General features: G+C 44.3%; 1 protein-coding gene across 1 annotated transcript in view; it reads left to right on the top strand.

The window, feature by feature from the left end:
- Window positions 1-3046: 3046 nt before the first annotated feature.
- LOC118939598 (uncharacterized) overlaps window positions 3047-9249 on the top strand; it is a 245340-nt gene continuing 239137 nt past the window's right edge. The window contains exon 1 of the mRNA XM_090204055.1: window positions 3047-3394. The gene's annotated coding sequence lies outside the window, so the exon portion shown is untranslated. The remainder of the gene's footprint in view (window positions 3395-9249) is intronic.

Below are 9249 nucleotides of genomic sequence, written 5' to 3'. Positions count from 1 at the left end.
GAGTCTCTCTTTCTCTGCAGGCTCTACATACTGAGTCTCTCTGTCTCAAATTTGGACTCATCAGACCAAAGGACAGATTCCACTGGTCTAATGTCCATTGCTCATGTTTCTTGGCTCAAGTAAGTCTCTTCTTCTCATTGGTGTCCTTTAGTAGTGGTTTCTTTGCAGCAAGTCGACCACGAAGGCCTGATTCACACAGTATCCTCTGAACAGGTGATGTTGAGATGTGTCTGTTACTTGAACTCTGTGAAACATGTATTTGGGCTGTAACTTCTGAAGCTGGTAACTCTATTGAATTTATCCTCTGCAGCAGAGGTAACTCTGGGTCTTCCTTTCCTGTGGCGGTCCTCATGAGAGCCAGTTTCATCATAGTGCTTGATGGTTTTTGCAACTGCACTTGAAGAAACTTTCAAAGTTCATGAAAAGTTCCAGATTGACTGACCTTCATATCTTATGTGTTATGTGTTATTTCATGGTTTTGATGTCTTCACTATTATTCTACAATGTAGAAAATAGTAAAAATACAGAAAAACCCTAGAATGAGTAGGTGTGTCCAACCTTTTGACTGGTACTGCATATATATATATATAAATATATAAATATATATATATATATATATATATATATATATATATATATATATATATATATATATATATATATATATATATATATATATATATATGGATTTCACATGAATGGGCAGGGGAGCCAGGACCAGCCAATCAGAATAATTTTTACCCCACCAAAAGGGCATTAATACAGACAGAAATACTCCTCAGTTTCATCAGCTGTCTGGGTGGCTGGTCTGAGACGATCCCGCAGGTGAAGAACCCAGATGTGAAGGTCCTGGGCTGGTGTGGTTACACGTGGTCTGCGGGTGTGCGGCCGGTTGGACATACTGCAAAATTATCAAAAACAACTTTGAGGCAGCTTATTGGAGAGAAATAAATATTCACTTCTCTGGTAATAGATCTGGTGGACATTCCTGTTGTCAGCATGTCAATTGCACAATCCCTCAAAATTGAGACACTTGTGGCATTGTGTTGTGTGACAAAACTGTACATTATAGAGTGGCCTTTTATTGTCTCCAGCACAAGGTGCACATGTGTAATGATTATGCTTTTTAATCAACTTCTTGATATGCTACACCTGTCAAGTGGATTGATTATCTTGGCGAAGGAGAAATGCTGACTAACAGGGATGTAAACTAATTTCTGCACAAAAGAGAGAGAGAAATTAGCTTTTTGTGCATATGGAACATTTCTGGGATCTTTTATTTCAGCTCATGAAACATGGGAACAACACTTTACATGTTGCCTTTATATTTTTGTTCAGTGTTTTTGTCTCTATAGGGTTAAAGCTGTTACACATCAGCAGATCAATCTACACAGAAAAGTTTTCATCTGTCTCTGTTGGTCTGTCTCTCTCTCTCTCTCTCTCTCTCCGTCTCCTTCTCTCTCTCTCTCTCTCTCTCTCTCTCTCCGTCTCCTCTCTCTCTCTCTCTCTCTCTCTCTCTCTCTCTCTCTCTCTCTCTCTCTCTCTCTCTCTCTCTCTCTCTCTCTCTCTCTCTCTCTCTCTCTCTCTCTCTCTCTCTCTCTCTCTCTTCTCTCTCTCTCTCTCTCTCTCTCTCTCTCTCTCTCTCTCTCTCTCTCTCTCCTTCTCTCTCTCTCTCTCTCTCTCTCTCTCTCTCTCTCTCTCTCTCTCTCTCTCTCTCTCTCTCTCTCTCTCTCTCTCTCTCTCTCTCTCTCTCTCTCTCTCTCTCTCTCTCTCTCTCTCTCTCTCTCTCTCTCTCTCTCTCTCTCCGTCTCTCTCTCTCTCTCTCCTTCTCTCTCTCCCTCTCTCTCTCTCTCTCTCTCTCTCTCTGTCTCTCTCTCTCTCTCTCTCTCTCTCTCTCCTTCTCTCTCTCTCTCCCTCTCTCTCCGTCTCTCTCTCTCCGTCTCTCTCTCCCTCTCTCTCTCTCTCTCTCTCTCTCTGTCTCTCTCTCCGTCTCTCTCTCCCTCTCTCTCTCTCTCTCCGTCTCCTCTCTCTCTCTCTCTCTCTCTCCGTCTCTCTCTCTCTCCGTCTCTCTCTCTCTCCATCTCTCTCTCTCTCCGTCTCTCTCTCTCTCTCCGTCTCTCTCTCTCTCTCTCTCCGTCTCCTTCTCTCTCTCTCCGTCTCCTTCTCTCTCTCTCTCTCTCTCTCCGTCTCCTCTCTCTCTCTCTCTCTCTCTCTGTTTCCTTCTCTCTCTCTCTCTCTCTCTCTCTCCGTCTCTCTCTCTCTCCATCTCTCTCTCTCTCCGTCTCTCTCTCTCTCTCCGTCTCTCTCTCTCTCTCTCTCCGTCTCCTTCTCTCTCTCTCCGTCTCCTTCTCTCTCTCTCTCTCTCTCTCCGTCTCCTCTCTCTCTCTCTCTCTCTCTCTATGTTTCCTTCTCTCTCTCTCTCTCTCTCTCTCTCTCCGTCTCTCTCTCCGTCTCTCTCTCCGTCTCTCTTTCTCTCTCTCTCGTTCTCTCTGTGTGTCCGTCAATGTGGGCAGCTTCAGTGTATTCCGAGGGTAAATTAATGTTGAGGTATAATCCCATGTGTTAATCCAGACCACTCTCAATCTGTCAATATGTGCATGTGCTGTGTTTGTTTGTCTGCTCTGCATGTGTGTGTGTGACCTAGTCAAGAGACAGACAGACAGACAGACAGACAGACAGACAGACAGACAGACAGACAGACAGACAGACAGACAGACAGACAGACAGACAGACAGACAGACAGACAGACAGACAGACAGATAAAGGTCAAGTGTCAGGATGAAATGAAAGATAGAGCAATCAACAGCAAAGGAAAGAAGAGGGAGAGACTCAATTGAGAGAGAAAAACGTCAGGCAGACAAACATGCCTACTCAAAAAAAATGTCTCCCCTAACTCACTCAATACCTAACCTTCTGCATAGACCTATCGACTTTACCAGGAGAACCAACCCCCCAAATCATTAAAAGTTAAAGGAGAGCAATGAGCAGTAAGACACCAGATTTACTCGGAGAGAGAGAGGGGGGGGGGGGAGTAGAGAGAGAGAAAGAGAGATAGAGAGGGAGGAGAGAGGGAGCGCGAGATTATTTATTTCTCATGGGGAGAGATAGTGAGAGTGGGAGGGAGGGGGCAGTTACAGCGCGCTGAAATACGCGAACCGATTCCCACAGAGAGACAGACGGCATCAGTCGTGTCTGAGCTATGGCGAGCTGCTGTTTGTTCTTTTACCGAGTCGTGAGAGCGGATGCTCCGAAACGATTTTGTTTTTGAAAATAACTACTAGACCGAAAACACCAAACAGGCTACTTCTGAGGTTTGTGTTCCTGTTAAAGTTTGGATTTTAGACAGTGCACTGCGTGAAGCAGCTATATCGACTCTACCTACACCGAACAGCAGGTAAGTCCAGTTGACATGTTTATCTGTTTGTTTTCATCCAGTTTCAATCGTTTCTCAGTGACGCATTCTAGTGGAGAAAAGAGAGAGAGAGAGAAATTTAAGCAAGGGGACATTTCCCATTTGGCTAGCACAGATGCGCGCTTGTGTGTGCGTAGTCAAATTTATGCGGTGAAAAAGTGTCTGTCCCTATCCACGTTTCCATTTTATGCGAGTAAAGTCATGCCACATAAAAAAGATAATGACAGCTGTGATAGAAACAGGATGTTTCGGTACAATTTTGTAAATGCGAACAGATCATTTGTGTCCGTACACTTATTTTATGCGAGAAATGGCGGTGGAAACGCCTTTATGCGCAAATATTGATATAACAACCATCATATCGAAGTAAACTTGGGAGTCATGCGATGATATGGTGTGTGGTCCTCCCACTATGACTGGAGAAACCATGCAGTTTATTAGGCTGCAGATGAATTAAGTTAGGATGAACTTTACAGGGTGCTGAAAGTGCATGGTGATCTTTATGCTCCTTTGCAATAAATATCAAGGGTGTAATTCTGGTGATATAATGATCGATGCTTGACTACAGTTTGACAAATAAAAATGATCTCACCCTTACCCATAATAATCCAATTGTTGTCAACTGCAAGCCCACTATTCCGGGCCTTCCTGCATGTGGGCATTTTGCAGTAACACCCTCTTTCTAGCATCCCATTGGCTCCTGCATGAACCCCCCCCCCCCCCCCCCCCCCCCCAAGTACCCCATTGATTCCTGCACGAATCCCCGGGGGAGCTTCATGCTTGTGTCACACTTCTGAATGTGGGTCAAAAGGGAACTAAAAGTATTATGTCAAAGTATTTGATTTTTCGCCCAACCTATCGGAGTCCCCTTCACTACCTAGCGGGAGACGTGTAAATTGTGATTTGACTTGTGATTTAGAGAAAAACACTTTGAACTGTTGGAAACAAGGAAATATAATGACTATTCTAATTCTATAGTTAGACTATAATATTGGGCACTTTGAATACAGTGTTGTTTGACATGACAACAAATGAAAATGCCGGGGAGGAGTTATTGTGACAGGGTAGGAACCAAAGTGTTGATAAGTGTTTCCTAGGGGGCCCTGTAATCTTTGGCTACATTGAACATTTTCTTTTAGCTACTTCATGTAGGTAACAATATTTAGCTTCCTGTTTTATTTATGAGATACTGTTGCACAAAACATGCAGATGTAAGCATTAGCAACTAATAGGATTTTGGCCCAACTTGCTAAGAAAAGACAAACTAGCTGATGCTGAAAAAACAAACTAATAGTGTCACTATAGAACGCTAGTGGATTTATGGTAAGAAACAAAGTGAAAACAGTATTGTTGTCATCAACATTGTTGCATATGCTGCATTGGCCATGCAGGCTGAACGCAAGTGTCTCGTGGGAGAGGGGAGAGTGATGTCTCAAGTAGCGAAGTAAACCTTCAAAATGGACATTACACACGGCGTATAACATTTAACAAACCAAACATTCAGAGCTGTCTGTCCCATTCCCAGGTAGGTTACAAGGCGCTTTGTCGCCAGTACCTATGACTGGTCGGTAGGGTAACCATGATAATGTTTTTTCCCCCTGGGTCTATTTTTTTATGCGTGCGGTACAGCACTGGGTGCCAGCCGGTTAGCGCCTAAACCGAATGAGGCTCGTTGTGATAACATTACCCTCAGGTGGCACATCACTGATCACGGAGCCCTGGTTCCCAGAGTGGGCCGGGCTTTAGGCAAACCTTTGCACATAAACACAATTCTTTCAACCGAGTTCCGGTGTTCACGGTGTTAAAGAGAAAGGACATCATCATTTCCACCCCAATCTTTTTGTAGTAAAACATAAAGAGGAACATGACATCAACCAATTAGAATACAATGCCTATTTCTAATTGGTTAAAATCACGATACACATTGAGGATGTCATAGGAAACACTTATCTTCCTCTAAATGTTTTTCCCCCAAAATCTATAAAAGTGCCATTTTCACATGTTGATGTTGGGGTGGTGCTGGAAATGACTTTTCTGATTAAAAGTGATGTTTCTCGCATGTGAGTTCGATTGTTCCTTCTCCATGTCCAGACACACGGAGTGGTAGAAATGGAATAACAACCAATCTCTCCACAAGGTAGCGTCTCGCCCCTTCAGATGGCATTTCACGGGAGGCTCGCTGTCTGCTCCGACCAGTTGTCACCCTGGATCATGCCAACAGTCTACAATCTATTTTTCAAGATGAGGGAGCCCGAGTGCCCCGTTGGGACACACTGGTGCACCGGTGGCCTCGGACCCTCCTTTACGCGTTTCCGTCAGTGGTTCTGATTCAGCCCACATTGAGAGGAGAGGGTGCACCAGGAGGACTTGCCATTGATTCTTGTGGCTCCTCGTTGGCCCAAGCTTCTTTGCTGATAGGCTAGCCAGTACCCAGTGGGGTGATTTTATCGACGCCACTTCGAGTTTAGATGATTTAAACATGCAGCTCTGGTCTCGTATGTTCATTTCTTACCCATCATTTATAGAGTTTGCAAGAAAGGGGCGGTTCCGTCTGGCTGACACGCTCTCTGACCTCACTGAGGGGCGTGACTTGTCACTTGTACAAAGTTATGTAAAACAATTATCTCTTAGAGTTTCTCAAATCACATCCCTCTCTTAACAAAAACAGTTTCATCATTTTGTCATATTACATTCACAACAGGTAGTATGGAAACTCCAGCTATACTTTCCAAGTTACAGGATTTCCTTTATAACGTTCATGACATCACAAAATAACAAAACAAAATTATATTAGTGTTCTATAGATGACCTCTGACCTCTGACCATTCCCCATGTTCTATGTTAGAAATGTTGTTCCAGTAATTCGCTTTAGAACGTGTTAGAGTTTCGGCAGGGGAAAATGTCCCTTTGAAACAAAGGACATTTCTTTGGTGAATATTTGGAGAGGGAGATCTGAATCTTCTCAACTTCATTTACAACAGGACGTGAGTTGTTAATCTCCACGAGTCATTTCCTTCCCTCTCTACGGATATTAATCAGTTTAGATAGTGACTGTCTGTCTCCACACTACTGTCTGTCTCCACACTACTGTCTGTCTCCACTCTACTGTCTGTCTCCACTCTACTGTCTGTCTCCACTCTACTGTCTGTCTCCACTCTACTGTAATAACATGTTGATATTAATCAGTTTAGAAAGTGACTGTCTGTCTCCACTCTACTGTCTGTCTCCACTCTACTGTCTGTCTCCACTCTACTGTCTGTCTCCACTCTACTGTCTGTCTCCACTCTACTGTCTGTCTCCACTCTACTGTAATAACATGTTGATATTAATCAGTTTAGAAAGTGACTGTCTGTCTCCACTCTACTGTCTGTCTCCACTCTACTGTCTGTCTCCACTCTACTGTCTGTCTCCACTCTACTGTCTGTCTCCACTCTACTGTCTGTCTCCACTCTACTGTAATAACATGTTGATATTAATCAGTTTAGAAAGTGATTGTCTGTCTCCACTCTACTGTCTGTCTCCACTCTGTCTGTCTCTACTCTACTGTTGGTCTCCACTCTGCTGTCTGTCTCCACACTACTGTCTGTCTCCACACTACTGTCTGTCTCCACTCTACTGTCTGTCTCCACTCTACTGTCTGTCTCCACTCTACTGTCTGTCTCCACTCTACTGTAATAACATGTTGATATTTATCAGTTTAGAAAGTGACTGTCTGTCTCCACTCTACTGTCTGTCTCCACTCTACTGTCTGTCTCCACTCTACTGTCTGTCTCCACTCTACTGTCTGTCTCCACTCTACTCTAGAGCCATGAGGGATCAGTATGGAGGAATAGTTAGGGTTCATTTTCAAGGCAATGTTACTGCATTAACAAAGACATTGACATTTTACTAATTTAACAGACTCTCTTATCCAGAGCGACTTACAGTAGTGAGTCATTTAGCAGACTCTCTGATCCAGAGCCACTACAGTAGTGAATCATTTAGCAGACTCTCTGATCCAGAGCCACTACAGTAGTGAATCATTTAGCAGACTCTCTGATCCAGAGCCACTACAGTAGTGAATCATTTAGCAGACTCTCTGATCCAGAGCCACTACAGTAGTGAATCATTTAGCAGACTCTCTGATCCAGAGCCACTACAGTAGTGAATCATTTAGCAGACTCTCTTATCCAGAGCCACTACAGTAGTTAGTCATTTAACAGACTCTCTGATCCAGAGCCACTACAGTAGTGAGTCATTTATCAGACTCTCTGATCCAGAGCCACTACAGTAGTGAGTCATTTAGCAGACTCACTTATCCAGAGAGCCATACAGTAGTGAGTCATTTAACAGACTCTCTGATCCAGAGCCACTACAGTAGTGAGTCATTTAGCAGACTCTCTTATCCAGAGAGCCATACAGTAGTGAGTCATTCAACAGACTCTCTTATCCAGAGAGACTTACAGTAGTAAGTCATTTAGCAGACTCTCTGATCCAGAGCCCATACAGTAGTGAGTCATTTAGCAGACTCTCTTATCCAGACAGCCATACAGTAGTGAGTCATTTAGCAGACTCTCTGATCCAGAGCCCATTCAGTAGTGAGTCATTTAACAGACTCTTATCCAGAGCCACTACAATGTGTTTGGCTAATGGACTGTTTGTTGTTCCATGTAGTGAATCTGTAAGGCCAAAAATAATTTTCATCAAATACATTTTTTTTTTACATTTTTTTTTTTATGCTTCAAAGGGGTCATAAAATGTCTAATCAAATAGCTACATGAACTGGAAGGGCTTCAATTGAAGTCCTTTTGCCTGAGCAGCGCTGTACAAAACAAACCTGCAATACTATTGAACATTCTCAGCATTTCTATGTTCACCTTGTTGATAAGGAGAATAACCTGTTTATAGTAATGCAGTCCAAATACAGCGTGTAAAAAATAGCTGCGTTATAAACACACCTGCTGAAGAACACACCTGCTAAGGAACACACCTGCTGAGGAACACACCTGCTGAGGAACACACCTGCTGAAGAACACACCTGCTAAGGAACACACCTGCTGAAGAACACACCTGCTAAGGAACACACCTGCTGAGGAACACACCTGCTGAGGAACACACCTGCTGAAGAACACACCTGCTGAAGAACACACCTGCTGAGGAACACACCTGCTAAGGAACACACCTGCTGAAGAACACACCTGCTAAGGAACACACCTGCTGAGGAACACACCTGCTGAGGAACACACCTGCTGAAGAACACACCTGCTAAGGAACACACCTGCTGAAGAACACACCTGCTGAGGAACACACCTGCTGAGGAACACACCTGCTGAGGAACACACCTGCTGAGGAACACACCTGCTGAGGAACACACCTGCTGAAGGACACACCTGCTGAGGAACACACCTGCTGAAGGACACACCTGCTGAAGAACACACCTGCTGAAGAACACACCTGCTGAGGAACACACCTGCTGAGGAACACACCTGCTGAAGAACACACCTGCTGAAGAACACACCTGCTGAGGAACACACCTGCTGAGGAACACACCTGCTGAGGAACACACCTGCTGAGGAACACACCTGCTGAAGGACACACCTGCTGAGGAACACACCTGCTGAAGGACACACCTGCTGAAGAACACACCTGCTGAAGAACACACCTGCTGAGGAACACACCTGCTGAGGAACACACCTGCTGAAGAACACACCTGCTGAAGAACACACCTGCTGAGGAACACACCTGCTGAAGAACACACCTGCTGAGGAACACACCTGCTGAGGAACACACCTGCTGAAGAACACACCTGCTGAGGAACACACCTGCTGAGGAACACACCTGCTGAAGAACACACCTGC

The sequence above is a fragment of the Oncorhynchus mykiss genome, chromosome 16 (genome assembly GCF_057628025.1).
Source record: "Oncorhynchus mykiss isolate SJ-2025 chromosome 16, ASM5762802v1, whole genome shotgun sequence".
Classification (NCBI taxonomy): domain Eukaryota; kingdom Metazoa; phylum Chordata; class Actinopteri; order Salmoniformes; family Salmonidae; genus Oncorhynchus; species Oncorhynchus mykiss.
This window is presented reverse-complemented; position numbering and strand designations above follow the sequence as displayed.